The 14,855-nt window shown below is 45.1% G+C and overlaps 1 pseudogene; it reads left to right on the plus strand.

Moving 5' to 3' along the window:
* Positions 1-2,849: 2,849 nt before the first annotated feature.
* Positions 2,850-14,441, plus strand: LOC139346607 (ribonuclease inhibitor-like; annotated as a pseudogene).
* The last annotated feature ends 414 nt before the right edge of the window (positions 14,442-14,855 follow it).

Below are 14,855 nucleotides of genomic sequence, written 5' to 3' on the forward strand. Positions count from 1 at the left end.
GTCCAGATGTGATTATCAGCACTGTTGAGCAACGTGAAGCTGAAGCCATCAGTGTTAAAGATACACACTTTACACAGTTAACTTCACACTATCAAAGTTTTACCCTGATTCCAAACAAGTCAGAACGCTTTATGAAATGTCAATCAAACAGAATGCAGTGATTTGTAAATCCTTTTCAACTTTTATTCAGTGAATTCAATTCAAAGATATTTAATGTTCAAAGTGATGAACTTTGTTTGTCACCACAGTAACACTAGAGGCAAGATGTGCAGAGCAAACAGCAGCACACATTTCCACTGTGATTTTCATTGAATGTGCAGCCGCAGTCTTTGTGTACTGAGCAGCTGATTTACTCAGACAGCAGCTCATGACACAGTCAGCTCCTGGACGAGCTCCAGGTTGATTGTGCCAGTGAAGGAGAGCTCAGCAGGTTGAGTTGAGTGGAGGGATCTCCATCATCAACAAGCTCAGTTTAGTCTTTGTTCCAAAACATGAGCTTCAGCCAGCTGAACTCCACCTGATAAAACTACTACAATAAAACTGTAGTAATACAATCTTTAGTACTTATTACAGCAGACATGTTGGTACGCTGTGGACAACATCAATCAATCAGTAGCAGATAGAATAGCAGACAGCAGATGAAGTGACACAAGATGTATTAAAGATGCTCAGAATCCACACAGACATGACTGAGGTCAATACAAATGACTGCAGTTAATAAAGTTCAACCAACACAAATCACAGCAGCTGTCAATCAAAATATGACACATATTGACATGACGGTCGTTTGGCAGACACTTTTGTCTGAAGCTGAAATTTGTGGTTCATTATGTTGCTGAAGGAAACTTTGACATGTGGACAGGAGGAGCTTCAAAGCACAAAGCTGGTGACCAATGGCTGAGCAGCTCAGGCTGAGCGACCGACAGCATGTTCAGCTCATGTTAATGTTGTTTGTGACATTAATAAACTGTCAGATTTTATTATTCTCTAACTTTTATTTTCTCTGTCATCACAGACTTTCAGGCTGTGAACTCTCAGAGACTCACTGTGAAGTCGTGGCCTCAGCTCTGAAGTCCAACCCCTCCCATCTGACAGAGCTGGACCTGAGTGGAAACTACATGCTGCAGGATTCAGGAGTGAAGCTGCTGTCTGCTGGACTGGAGAGTCCAAACTGTAGACTGGAGACTCTGAGGTCAGTTCATGTTTTTCCCTCTTGTCCAGTGGATATCCACCAAATTTAAATCCATCACAGATGTTTGAAGTTTCCTTCAGTTCTCTTGTTTTCTGCGTTTGTCTGAGCACAAATCACAACAGCTGTTTTTCACAGTTTAACAGTCTGAACAGTTTGGCTCAGAGTTTAGTCTGAACTTCATTTGAATTGGTTTTATTAAGGAAACTGTAGGATTTAAGCTTCAACGTCCTCTAAAATTAAATCAACATTTATAGTTTTTGTTCCCTGTGAGACACAAATACACATAAAAAATGAAGGAAGTTCAACACATTTTCAGGAATAATGTCTTTTTATCCAGAACCTTCAGAGCTCAGTATTTTACAGGAACTTATGCAGTACATTCAGTTCAATTCAATATTCCTTTATTTGTTCCGCGAGGGGAAATTCCAGTTTCACAGCAGCACCAATAAAGTGGATAGAGTGATAAAAGACAACAAGTGCATGCAAGTTAACACAACAAGTATATACAGAAGAGTGGGATAGAAAGAAAATGTCATCCTAAAAAAATGTAAATAGTATTTACAGACTGTTATGTACCAGTAGTATTGCACATATTATTGCACAGATTGTTTCACATGTTCAGTTCAGTTGTTGCACAGAGTGTAAACATATTATTGTTCAGATTACTTGGAGCAGTTTCTGTTGTAGTCTGACGGCTGCAGGAAGGAAAGACCTGCGACGCTCCTTCACACACTTTGGATGCAGCATCCTGTCACTGATGGAGCTCCTCAGTGCAGTGAGTGTGTGTTGGAGGGGGTGGGAGTCATTGTCTGTCATGGAGGACAGCTTGGCTGTCATCCTCCTCTCCCCCACCTCCTCCACCTGTTCCAGAGGGCATCCCAGGACAGAGCTGGCCTTCCTGATGAGTTTGTCCCGCCTCTTCCTGTCAGCTGCTGTGATGCTGCTCCCCCAGCAGACTACACCATAGAACAAGGCAGAGGCCACAACAGAGTCATAGAAGGTCTTCAGGAGTGCCCCCCCCCCACCCCAAAAGACCTCAGCCTCCTGAGCAGATAGAGTCTGCTCTGTCCTTTTTTATAAAGTGCAGTGGTGTTATGAGTCCAGTCCAGTTTGTTGTTCAGATGAACATCCAGGTACTTATAAGATGTCACCATCTCAATGTCCCTTCCCTGGATGTTCACTGGTGATGGGGGAGAGTGTGGGCGCCGACGGAAGTCCACAACCAGCTCCTTGGTTTTATCTGCATTGATCAGCAGGTGGTTCTGCTGACACCAGTCCACAAAGTCCTGAATGAGTCCTCTGTATGACCCATCGTCCCGACAATGGCAGAGTCATCAGAGAACTTCTGCAGGTGGCAGGTGGGTGACAGGTGGGAAAAGTCAGCTGTGTAGAGGGTGAAGAGGAACGGTGCCAGCACCGCTCCCTGGGGGGCCCCCACACTGCAGAGGACAGTCCCTGACACACAGTCCCGTGTCCTCACATACTGTGGGCGGTTGGAGAGGTAGTCCACTGTCCAGCATGTGAGGTGTTGGTCCACTCCTGAAAGCTCCAGCTTGTTCCTCAGGATGGCTGGCCTGATGGTGTTGAAAGCACTGCTGAGGTCCAGGAAAAGGACCCGAACAGAGCTCCCAGGTGACTCCAGGTGAGACAAGGCTCGATGGAGGAGGAAGATGAGGGCATCGTCCACTCCGATGCCAGGCTGGTAAGAGAAGTGCAACGGGTCCATGGACGAGCTCACCAGGTGGGCAAGGAGAGGTGTGAGAGACAAGTTAGAGCAGGAGGGCTGAGTGTCTTGTGATGAGGGTGAGGGGCTGGGAGGGGCAGTGGGGGGTGGCGTTGATGGCGGTGAGCTGAATACTGTGGTGGGGGGGTCAGTGGGGTACTTGGGCAGAGTGCTGGCAGATCAAAGGGGGGCTGCTGCAGGGCTGATGTCGCTGGGGGAGGGGCAGAAACTGGGGGAGGGGCAGAAACTGGGGGAGGGGCAGAAGCTTCCTCAAACCTGCAGAAGTAGCTGTTCAGCTCATCTGCCCACTTTCAATCCCCAGCTGCCTGGGAGTTTGGCTTCTGGTCTCTCCAGACTCCCCTGGTGTTGTTCTCCTGCAGCTGTTTGGTAGCACGGTGGCACAAGTGGTAACACTGTCGCCTCACAGCTAGAAGGTCCCTGGTTCGAATCCCACTGTGGGCGCTGGTGGCGTGTCCTCCACCATGTCTTCAGTGCCCGCTGCTTGAGGAAAAAAAGGGCCTTTCTGTGTGGAGTTTGCATGTTCTCCCCGTGTTCACCCAGGGTTTCCTCCTTCCTCCCCCACTAAAAACAGATCACCGCCTGACCAACGGTGACGAAAAAGGATGGGTCCCCGGGCGCGGGCACTGGCATCGGCTGGCAGCCCACCGCTCCTGGTCTGCCGTGGAGGAACGATGGACCAGGATGGGTCAAACGCGGACAAAATAATTTCACAAAAAGCATGGCGTGTGTACAGTCTCCTCCTCCCTGTAGCATGTGTGTGCTGTGATTAATAAAGTAATATCTTAATCCCAATCTTAATCTTAATCTTCCTCCATTCTCCTCCTGTATCTGTCCTTCCCCTCCCTGATTTTCCTCCTGAGCTCCCTCTGAACAGTTTTCAGCTCCTCTTTGTTTCCTGACTTGAAGGCCCTCTTCTTCTCCCTTAAAAGAGCCTTAATGTCAGGATTAATCCAGGGTTTGTTGTTTGAGTGGCACTGTACAGTCCTGGTGGGTACAGTGGTCTCCACACAGAAGTTTATGTAGTCCGTGATGCTGTCTGTCAGACTGTCGATGTCCTCCTCATGAGAGTCACTGAATATATCCCACACGGTTGTCTCGAAGCAGTCCTTCAGAGCCTCTTCAGCCTCGTCAGACCACCTCTTCACTGTGCGGGACACAGCTGGTTGCCTGTTGACAAGGGGCTTGTAGACAGACAGGAGATGAAGCAGGTTGTGATCAGCTCTTCTCAGAGGAGGGAGGGGTGATGATTGGTATGCCTCCTTGGTGTTGGCATAGAATAAGTCCAGTGTTTTATTGTCTCTGGTGGCACATGTGACATACTGGATGAATTTGGGCAGAGTGGAGGACAGAGAGGCATGATTCAAATCCCCAGAGATCAGTAAGAGGGCCTGTGGTTTCTGAGTCTGCAGCCTGCTGACCACGGAGTTGATGACGTCACGGGCTGCATCGGCGTTAGCAGATGGAGGAATAAACACAGCCACCACTATGGCGTGTGAGAACTCCCGCGGCAGATAATATGGCCTCAGACTAACAGCCAACAGCTCAATGTCCGGGCAGCAGTGCTGCTCTTTGATAGTGATGTGCCTGGAGTTACACCATCTATCCTTCACAAACACTGCCAGCCCTCCTCCTTTCCTCTTACCGCTCTTCTCTGTCCGGTCGGCTCGAACGAGTGAAAATCCATCCAGCGCCACAGTCGCGTCTGTGTGCTGCGTTCCCAGCCAAGTCTCTGTGAACAGCAGCAAACTGCACCGCTGGTATTCCTGTTCATGTCGCGTCAGCGCTGCCAGCTCGTCCATCTTGTTGGGGAGAAATCTTACGTTCCCCATGATGACGGACGGGAGAGTCGGTCTGTAAGTGTAGTATAATTTTTTCTAACCAACATGTGAAGAATCAAGTATAACACTGTAACTAATGGTAGTCGGCAGTAGCAGCTCCGTGGAGCTTGATATGATGGTAGAAATTGATTGCTTGCTTGCTTGAGTAAAGAAGGCGCACATAAAAGGTCAAGACGACATGGTGCAAAGATAAGCAGAGAGGTTGCTGTGCAGTGATGATGATGTGCAACAATGACACCGTGCAGCCAACATTGTGAGGGCAGGGCACCTGTGTCATAAATCTTTGGGGCTTTCCATGGCCTCGCAGGTGTTCCTACAGTGGTTCTAGCCGGTTCTGACTAGTTTCAGACCAGGATGATTGTGACTTGATATAACCCTGCGTGTCCTTACATAACCTTACTGTATTTAATCCATGTTTGATATTTGTTATAATCATGAAAGAACTGAACGGTCTTATAATCATAACTATGATTTACTGTGCTTTAACGAATAATGGTTTGGGATGATTTAATATACTTTGCTATATTTTAATACATTCTCTATGTGACATGTCCTTATGCTCACGATAATAAACTGTAATTTTATGTTATTTTTAAAAAAACAGAGCCCATGAAAAGTCAAAACTAATGGTGTAAAATTAGAGGAATAGAGAGGAGAGGAGAGGAGACAGCAGCCAAAAAGTACCTAATGGTGTAAAAAAACAGAAGAGCCTAGAAAAAAGAAAAGATGCCCCAGGGGCGGGGGCGACCTTTGTAAGTCAGAGCTTCTTCAGAGTTACACCTTGTGTGTTTCTGGGGGAGTTCTCCTTTGTTGTCGCGGCAATAAAGTTTGCTTCTCGGACTCTGACTCCTGCAGATCCTTTTTGAGCACTTTTTCTCAGACAGCTGAATTTGACTATTTCTGGCCTGTTGTGGATCGTTCATTTGGCCTTCACATTCCACGACATAAGCTCTCCTCCTGTCGCGACGTTTGGTCCCAGCACGGCACCCCCACGTCCTCCTCCTTAACTCGCGGGGACATCAGGTCGCTCCCCCGGCCGCACAGCTGTGTTACGCAGCAGCTGATCCCTACTGTCAGCAATGGGAGCCATTGACTCTCACGGACCCACAGACGCAGAGAAAGTTGCTCGGGTTGTAAAAGTGATCGAGAAGTGGCGCCAGAGTTACCGTGTTTAATGTCTCTGATGCGCCAGACATTTACAAACACGTAGACCTAAAATGAATAAAAAAGACACACAAGAAAACAGAGAAAGATAAGAAAAACTCCCAAGAGTCTGGAGAGCTGCTGTAACAGGCTGCCGCCAGGCGGCGCCCGGAGGTGTGACGGCTCCTGTGTGTCTGTGCTGTGACTGACTGTGCTGTCTCTGAGGTGGGAGCTGATCGCAGTGGCGACCAGGAGGACCTGACTGTGGTTATTGGGAGCACCTGGGCTCAGTGCCCCACAGGATATAAAATCATAATAAGATATATTTCACCAAATTACGTTTTGTTCATACTTTGTTGGGTTTTTTGTGTGTGTGCTTCTTCTTGTTTCTGTATTTTTATTGTGGGGAGCTTTTATTTTGACATGATGTATTTTACTGTGTGACCTTCAACCTTTCGACGTCACGTCCTGCAAATTCACGCTACCCTCCTCAGTCGTTTTCGGACGCTGTGAGGAGAGGTAGGCATTACGCTGTTTGTGTCTATGAAGTGTCAAAAGAGCGAAAATGCTAAAGAGGGTCACAGATTTTACTTGGTACAGGTCACACACGTTACTGGCTGCTTGTACATTTATTTTGAAGTTCGTATTTATTTATTCATTTTATCAGTGCAGCACTTTTCCATGGCATGCTAAGTTAGCGAGCTCAAGTTAAGCTAAAGGAGCATTGCGGCGGTTTTTCACGCAGGTTGGTGTTTTGTTCCCTTGTGTTTTAAAGGTTGGCTGTCAAAGACCAGTTACCAGAAGCTGCTCTGCTGATATTTTGCATTTGTTTTGCACAGAAAATAAATTCTCCCCATTCAGCAAGGCAGAAGTCGTCTTCGTCTCCTTCCTTCCACCCACAACACAACGCAGAGCTATAAACTTGGGTGTTGGACCAGACCGGTGACACCCAGGTTCTCGTCTGTCTCTCTCTCTCAGATCCTGACCCCATCTGCACCTTCGTGGTTTGGTTGTGCTTTAGTTCTCTTTGCTCTGCAAGCTTGCTTATTGTTTGGGTTATAATAAAACATGGACTTGCCAGCCTGTTATTGTCCTTTCCCTTTGTTTGTCATGGCCTGGAGCCACACACACACACACACACACACACACACACACACACACACACACACACGCACACACACAGCGTATTTCCTCATGCAGGTGTTTGAAGTGTCGTGTCTGATCTGTCTCCAGCGACAGGTGACACTTCAACATGTGATGATGCTTCAGTCACAAAATGATGTCACTTTGTGTTCTGACTCCTCAGTAAACAGGAGCATCAATAAGAAAAGTCTAGATTTGTAGAAGAAGGCACCAGGTTCCACTGAAGGTGAAGAGAAGATGGTCTGACTTTGCTCAGTGCACATTTGATCCAGTTCTAGAGATGATTGAGGATGAAGCTCACAGTCAGTCAGCTGTGTGTTGATGGAGACGAGTCCATGAGTTTTTATATTGACGGAAATGATGATTTCTGTCCTAAAGTCTTCTTGATTTCGTATTGTCCACTGGAAATTGTCCAGAAATCATCTGTTATGTTCTCAGTCCAGCGTGGGAGCTGCTGCTGTCCAACTAGCTCAACTCAGCATTCTTTCCATATGCAAACTGTAGCATAGAAAAAAGAACGTAAGAAAAAACATGATCACCATCTTACCTTTGCCAAGTAAAGGTAAGATGGTGATCATCAGCCACCAGCCTTTCTGTGTGTTGCAGCCTGTCTGAAAAGAGCAGGTCTTCTGTCCCGTAGTCTGAAGCAAACCTTTTAGCTCCGGTGTCGGTCCTCCTTTAATTATGATCTCCTGCTTCGACTGAAAGTCCAGTGTAGAAAATCCTTTCAGTTTGGAAATATAATCTTAAATAAGGCCAAGGGCTAAAAATAACTCGATGGCTACACTTGCTAACTGTTTACCGTTGCTTGCCATCACTAATTCTACTATTCTACAGCCGAGGAGTCGTAAGAAGAATCCCTGCCATCACCAGCGCCCCCTGCCATGAGGCAGGAGAACTGCGTGCCTCACCTAGTGCCTCTTTGCAGCAGTTTTCTGATCGCTCAGCACAAGAATACGTTAAACACACACAGCTGTTGATTAAAAAAATAAACACTGTGCATTATCTACACCAGCTAAACTATAGAAATTGAGTTTATATGGTAAAAGTGTTCGGACATTTTAATAGCGACATGCAGAGACAGCGATACGGTCTCACCGCATAGCATGCCAGCACAGTTAGTCATTGTGCAATCCTTGGCGAGGCTCATCGGGCTGCTGCCTCACCGCTCGTCTCTTCTTAGTATTTGAACGGTAAATGTGAATCAACGATTTGGAAAAAAATATCTAAAAATGTTGAAGTTAAATGGAAAAGAACTTTAAAGTAGGCTACAAATCACTGAATAAATAAAACCATTTAATTTATTTTTTAATTTTATATTTCCATGATGACAGGTCCCCTGACTGCACGTCACTGCTGAACACATCTGATTGGATTAGAAATGGATTTTAATCTTCATCATTTATTCTTCATTCAGGTTGGATGACTGCAGGTTGTCAGAGATCGGCTGTGCTTCTCTGGCCTCAGCTCTGAAGTCCAACCCCTCCCATCTGACAGAGCTGGACCTGAGCAACAACTTCAACCTGCAGGATTCAGGAGTGAAGCTGCTTTGTGGTTTTCTGGAGAGTCCAGACTGTAGACTGAAGACTCTGAGGTGAGTTCACTGACTCTCTGTTACTGTTGTAAATCTCACATCTTTTTAACAAGTGAAGCTAATTTGTGTTTTTCCATAACATCAGTAAAGTTGTAAATGAGCTTTTGTTCATGTTTTCATGTTTGTTGAAGTAAATTTAGTCTGCAGTCACAAAGACTTGTGCTTGTTAAAGAAAGTGTAGAAAATGTCCACTGTTAGTTGTTGAAGTCAATGAATGTTTGTGATTTTTGCTAAATGGTCACATCTGGATACAGAAGATCCTCTGAAGTAATATTTGTTTGAAATGGATCAAGTTTACTTGATGAAGCAGAAATATTTCTTTGCTTTGTGTTGATTTCAGAGTGTTTTCACAAATAATGACTGATGATTGATATTGATCCTTCACACACACACACACACACACACACACACACACACACACACACACACACACACACACACACACACACACACACACACACACACACACACACACACACACAGATGAAAGCATGTTTCCAGATGCAGCTGTTTAAAGGATCAATATATTTGTTGTGCTGTAATTCCAGACTTGACTGAGATCAGCAGCATGTTATTGATGTGTGTTGACATGAATAGGTGTATGAATGTTGTGCTGACATCTGGATGATGTCTGTAGAAGGCTGACATTATGATGATCCACAATAACACAATGACAAAGTCACTCTGCTCATTTTAGGGAGAAGCTCATTGATGATCATCATCATAATGATAAACTTTATTTGTACAGCAGCTTTCAAACAGGAATTGCAGCTCAAAGTGTTTTCAAAGAAAGAAATCACATGTACCAAGTGAGTGCTTTACATAACAGTGGATGGAGAATCAAAGCCACTTTATACTGAGAAATAGGATGGAAATAGAATAAAGACATCAAAGCACAGAATAAAATAAGAAAATACAGGTCAACATTGAGGAGAATGAGGATGAAAAAATGAGGATGAAGGCTGAAAAGCTTTAAAAAGAAGTGCAGCAGAGCACAAGCATGAGGCAAAGCAGAAAAGCTTCAGAGCTGAATCAGGAACCAACAGCTGGTGAGTGAAATGCTGAAGTGAAGAGATCAGTTTTTAGCTTTCTTTGCAAAATGTTGAGTGAGCAGCTTCTCTGATGTCTGTAGGTGGTTTGTTCCAGAGCTTTGGAGCTTCATGGACAAAGGCTGCATCCCCAACTTTCTCTGAGCTGCTGGAAAGCTCCAATAAAGCAGCAGCAGATGATCACAGTGTTGATGAAGACCAATAATAAAGGAGGGAGTTAGCCATGTAGCTCGGTCCCAGTCCATGAAGGGCTTTGTGTACGAGGAGGAGGAGGAGGAGGAGGAGGAAGAGGAGGAGGAGGAGGACCTTCAGAGCAGTCCTGAATGTTGCAGGAAGTCAGTGCAGAGCAGCTGAAACTGGACTAATGAGCTCTCTGCTCCTGGTTCTGGTTCATAGTGGAGCTGCAGAGTTTTGAATGAGCTGAAGTCTCTCAGTGCTTTTTAGGGAGGCTGCTAAATAATGCGTCACAGTAATGGAGTCAGCTTGAAATAAAGGCAGGAATCAGTTTTTCAGCCTCGTTCTGCTTTCTAAATGGTCGAACTTTAGCTGTTTCTACGGTGGAAAATGAAGTTTTCTTCACCTTGTTGATGTGAGACTCGAAGCTTCCATCTGAGTTTAGGACAACACCAAGACTGTAACCTGAGATTGAATCCAGGGAGTTAATTTCTCAGATTATTAAGCAGCATTTCTCTCAGACTGATGATTGATGAGGACAGAGTAATGGTGAAAAGGTGGCTTGCTTCAGAAGATTGGACTGGAATTCACTCAGTGACCAAGATTCAGCTTTCTTTCTTTCTTTCTTTCTTTCTTTCTTTCTTTCTTTCTTTCTTTCTTTCTTTCTTTCTTTCTTTCTTTCTTTCTTTCTTTCTTTCTTTCTTTCTTTCATTTTGAAAGTTGTCAAGGCCAATAACAGGTGAAAAACCTTAAAATACAAACACAAACAGAAGGTCAAGAAAAATGTAACCCAAGAAACCAAAATCCATCAACATAACCCAAAATCCAACATTTTCAAACTACTAGAAATTCGTCTGCAGAATAAGTAGAAAACATCCATATTTAAAGCACCCAAAGTAAATGAAATGCATTTTAAAACAGTTCAATAATGATTTGAAGCGGACAAACTTTAGCAGCTCTTCACTCCTGTAAATACACACAAATCATGTTTATCAAATGACTTTTAGCTCCAGTCTTTTCAAAAATACACCACTTATGAACTGAACTTTCAGCCCACATCATATTAAATGTGTCACTTTTCTTTGTGATCAGATTTTTGTTGTTCGTCTTGATGCAGACACACAATCAGAAAAACAAGCCAGCACAGAGAAAGCAAGAACACAAAACACTTTGACAAGGACTTTTAGCAGCGCACCAACAAGTGGCTCAACGAGCACACACAGAGGTCACTCAGTCACTGTAACATACTGCAAGACAAGCTGACACACCTACACATGTGTATGCATCCATGAGACTGCTCATCTTCCTCACAGCCTGCCCTGAAACACACTCACACACACTGACACAAACACACACAGCACATATCCGCAGTAAGGAGCGCAGAGTGATAACCAGTAATGTAACTGGTAACCACACGAGCAGCTTGCTGCGACCCTGATGAACGAGCCAGAGTGTAACAGTGAAAGATGTCTCCAACAGTTAGCACAGGGAGCAGATGATGAGCCCAAACATGCGCTACGTTTGAACCTGAATTGAAGCGCACGATGAGTCCACAGCTCTCGACCCGATGCACGCTGCAAAGACACAGGACGTAACTGAGAGCTCAGCGGCTCCTTCTTCCTTCTTTGAACCAAGTTTTATTCCTGCAGTCTCCTTCTTCCAAGTCCACACTCTCCAACCATTTCCCTCACACACTGCTCGCTCCTCACTGTGCTGTGAGTGAATGCCTCCAAACCCCCTGATTACCAGATCCTCTCCACCTGCTGCACCCAATCAGCTGCCTTCAGGCTGGGAGACACGCCCACACCTGATGGACTCAAGCAGAGAGGGGCGTGGCCTGCAGCTCAACTCAACAGTAATGTTGAGCTCCACATTTACAGACTGAACACATCTGATTGGATTAGAAATGGATTTTAATCTTCATCATTTATTCTTCAGGTTGAGTCTCTGCAGGTTGTCAGAGATCAGCTGTGCTTCTCTGGCCTCAGCTCTGAAGTCCAACCCCTCCCATCTGACAGAGCTGGACCTGAGCAACAACTTCAACCTGCAGGATTCAGGAGTGAAGCTGCTTTGTGGTTTTCTGGAGAGTCCAGACTGTAGACTGCAGACTCTGAGGTGAGTTCACTGACTCTCTGTTACTGTTGTAAATCTCACGTCTTTTTAACAAGTGAAGCTAATTTGTGTTTTTCCATAACATCAGTAAAGTTGTAAATGAGCTTTTGTTCATGTTTTCATGTTTGTTGAAGTAAATTTAGTCTGCAGTCACAAAGATTTGTGCTTGTTAAAGAAAGTGTAGAAAATGTCCACTGTTAGTTGTTGAAGTCAATGAATGTTTGTGATTTTTGCTAAATGGTCACATCTGGATACAGAAGATCCTCTGAAGTAATATTTGTTTGAAATGGATCAAGTTTACTTGATGAAGCAGAAATATTTCTTTGCTTTGTGTTGATTTCAGTGTGTTTTCACAAATAATGACTGATGATTGATATTGATCCTTCACACACACACACACACACACACACACACACACACACACACACACACACACACGCACACACACACACAAACACACACACACAGATGAAAGCATGTTTCCAGATGCAGCTGTTTAAAGGATCAATATATTTGTTGTGCTGTAATTCCAGACTTGACTGAGATCAGCAGCATGTTATTGATGTGTGTTGACATGAATAGGTGTATGAATGTTGTGCTGACATCTGGATGATGTCTGTAGAAGGCTGACATTATGATGATCCACAATAACACAATGACAAAGTCACTCTGCTCATTTTAGGGAGAAGCTCATTGATGAGGACAGAGTAATGTTGAGCTCCACATTTACAACCTGAACACATCTGATTGGATTAGAAATGGATTTTAATCTTCATCATTTATTCTTCATTCAGGTTGAGTAACTGCGGTTTGACAGAGATCAGCTGTGCTTCTCTGGCCTCAGCTCTGAAGTCCAACCCCTCCCATCTGACAGAGCTGGACCTGAGCTGGAACAACCTGCCTGAATCAGCAGTGAAGCCTCTGTGTGATATGATGAAGAGTCCAGACTATGGACTGCTTACTCTGAGGTCAGTAGAGGGTTGGAGTCAGTCCATGCTGGTCTCAGCAGTGTTGTACTAAACTCAGTTAGTATCAAAGCACAGATCCAGTATTTCCTGTAAACCTCCAACCTTCTCAGCAGCTGCTTTCCTCAGTGAAGCTGTGAGAGGAGGATGGTGACGGGCTTCAGGATTGGACAGAAAGACAGAGAGAGAGAGAGAACAGTCAGCCAATCAGATGAGCCAGAAGCTCGTTGTGATCATGTGTTTGAGTTGATGTGAAGACGTCTGTTGTTGTTGTGTTCACGTCTCCAGCAAATAAAGCTGGATTCCAGCTGACAGCATCCCAAGATGTACAGAGACAAAGGTCCTCCTTCATCAAACTGTCCAACCATCAAATCTGATCTCAGACTGTTTGTTCTCTCATTTCAGCACTAAACAACTGATCAGTTCATGTCAACTTATCACCTGCTGAAGATCTTTTTTCTGACCTCCAGTGGTTTAATTCTCACCTTGTTGCAGTGATGAAGAAGAGTACTACAGGCTGTGACCGCACACTGTGACTTCACTTTGGTCACAAGTGGAGGAGAAATGAAACAGACTTTAATGATGAGAGAGCTGATGTTCAGTCTGCTCTGTGAGCTTTGTGCAGATATCTTTGATAGAAGCCTCCCAAAAGGCAAATAAAGTCACAAACTGCTGCTTTTAGCTTTAGCAGCAGTTCACAGGTAACAACAGTAAATCCATCACTGAACTGTCTCTGCAGTCATGATGCGTTCAGGGACTCTCTGCACTTTATTTTGACTGTGTACTTGAGTGAAATGTGCAGAGTGAACAGACTTGATGGCCAAAGTCTCTGCAGATGTGTGAGCTTCCAGCTCAGCGTGTTCACTCCAACACGTTAACATGAGAGCTGAGAGGAAGCTGGCTACGCTACACAGCCGCTCCACTTGTGGTCTGAACAGGACTGAAGTCCCTGCTGCTCTTTATACTGGATGTGCTGCATCACTGACTGCCAGCTGATGAAGGAGTCTCTGTGAACTCTGACTGATGACTTCTGTTGTCTGTCTTCTTCTCTCATCAGATGGAGGAAGTCTGAAAGGTGATTGGCCGAGAGCCGATCAGCTGTGTCCTGATGATCCAGAGAGGTTGAAGCAGCAGCAGCAGCAGCTTGTGTGTGGAGAGGCTCTGACTGGGCCATGTTACTGGGAGGTCGAGTGGAGAGGAGAGCTTCATCCAGCAGTGACTGACAGAGGAATCCCAACAAGTGGAGATGACTGTCAGTGCTGCAGTGTGAACTGCTCTGAGATCAGCTCCACTGTCAGACACAATGTCAAGTCCAGCATCCTCCCTGTGTGTTCCTGTGGATGTGACAGAGTATCATCAGTGTATGTGGACTGCTCTGCTGCTGCTCTGTCCTTCTACACAGTCTCTGCAGACACACTGAGACTCCTCCACTCCTTCTGCTCCTCACTCTCACACCTCCTCCACCTGAAGCCTGGACCTGAACCTTCAACCTGGACCTGAACCTTCAACCTGGACCTGAACCTTCAACCTGGAGCCTGACCTGAACCTTCAACCTGGACCTGAACCTTCAACCTGGACCTGAACCTTCAACCTGGAGCCTGACCTGAACCTTCAACCTGGACCTGAACCTTCAACCTGGACCTGGACTCTCTTTTGTCTTCCTTTGAAATCTTTCAGATATTCTGAAGTCAGCGTGCCTCTGCAGATTAGAGCTGTTTGTGACAACATGAGTGTTGATGAACTCTGATTTCAGTTGAATTTTCTCTCTTGCTCTCTGTTGCTCCTTGAGGAATGATGGAGAGTTGCAGTTAATTTTCTGATGAATTTGGATGTTGCTGTGAAAAAGCAGCATCCAGCCTTCGTGCATAAAGTGCCCTCTGAAGTTCTGCTCATGACCACAA

Source organism: Chaetodon trifascialis, chromosome 18 (assembly GCF_039877785.1).
Source record: "Chaetodon trifascialis isolate fChaTrf1 chromosome 18, fChaTrf1.hap1, whole genome shotgun sequence".
In the NCBI taxonomy this organism is placed as follows: domain Eukaryota; kingdom Metazoa; phylum Chordata; class Actinopteri; order Chaetodontiformes; family Chaetodontidae; genus Chaetodon; species Chaetodon trifascialis.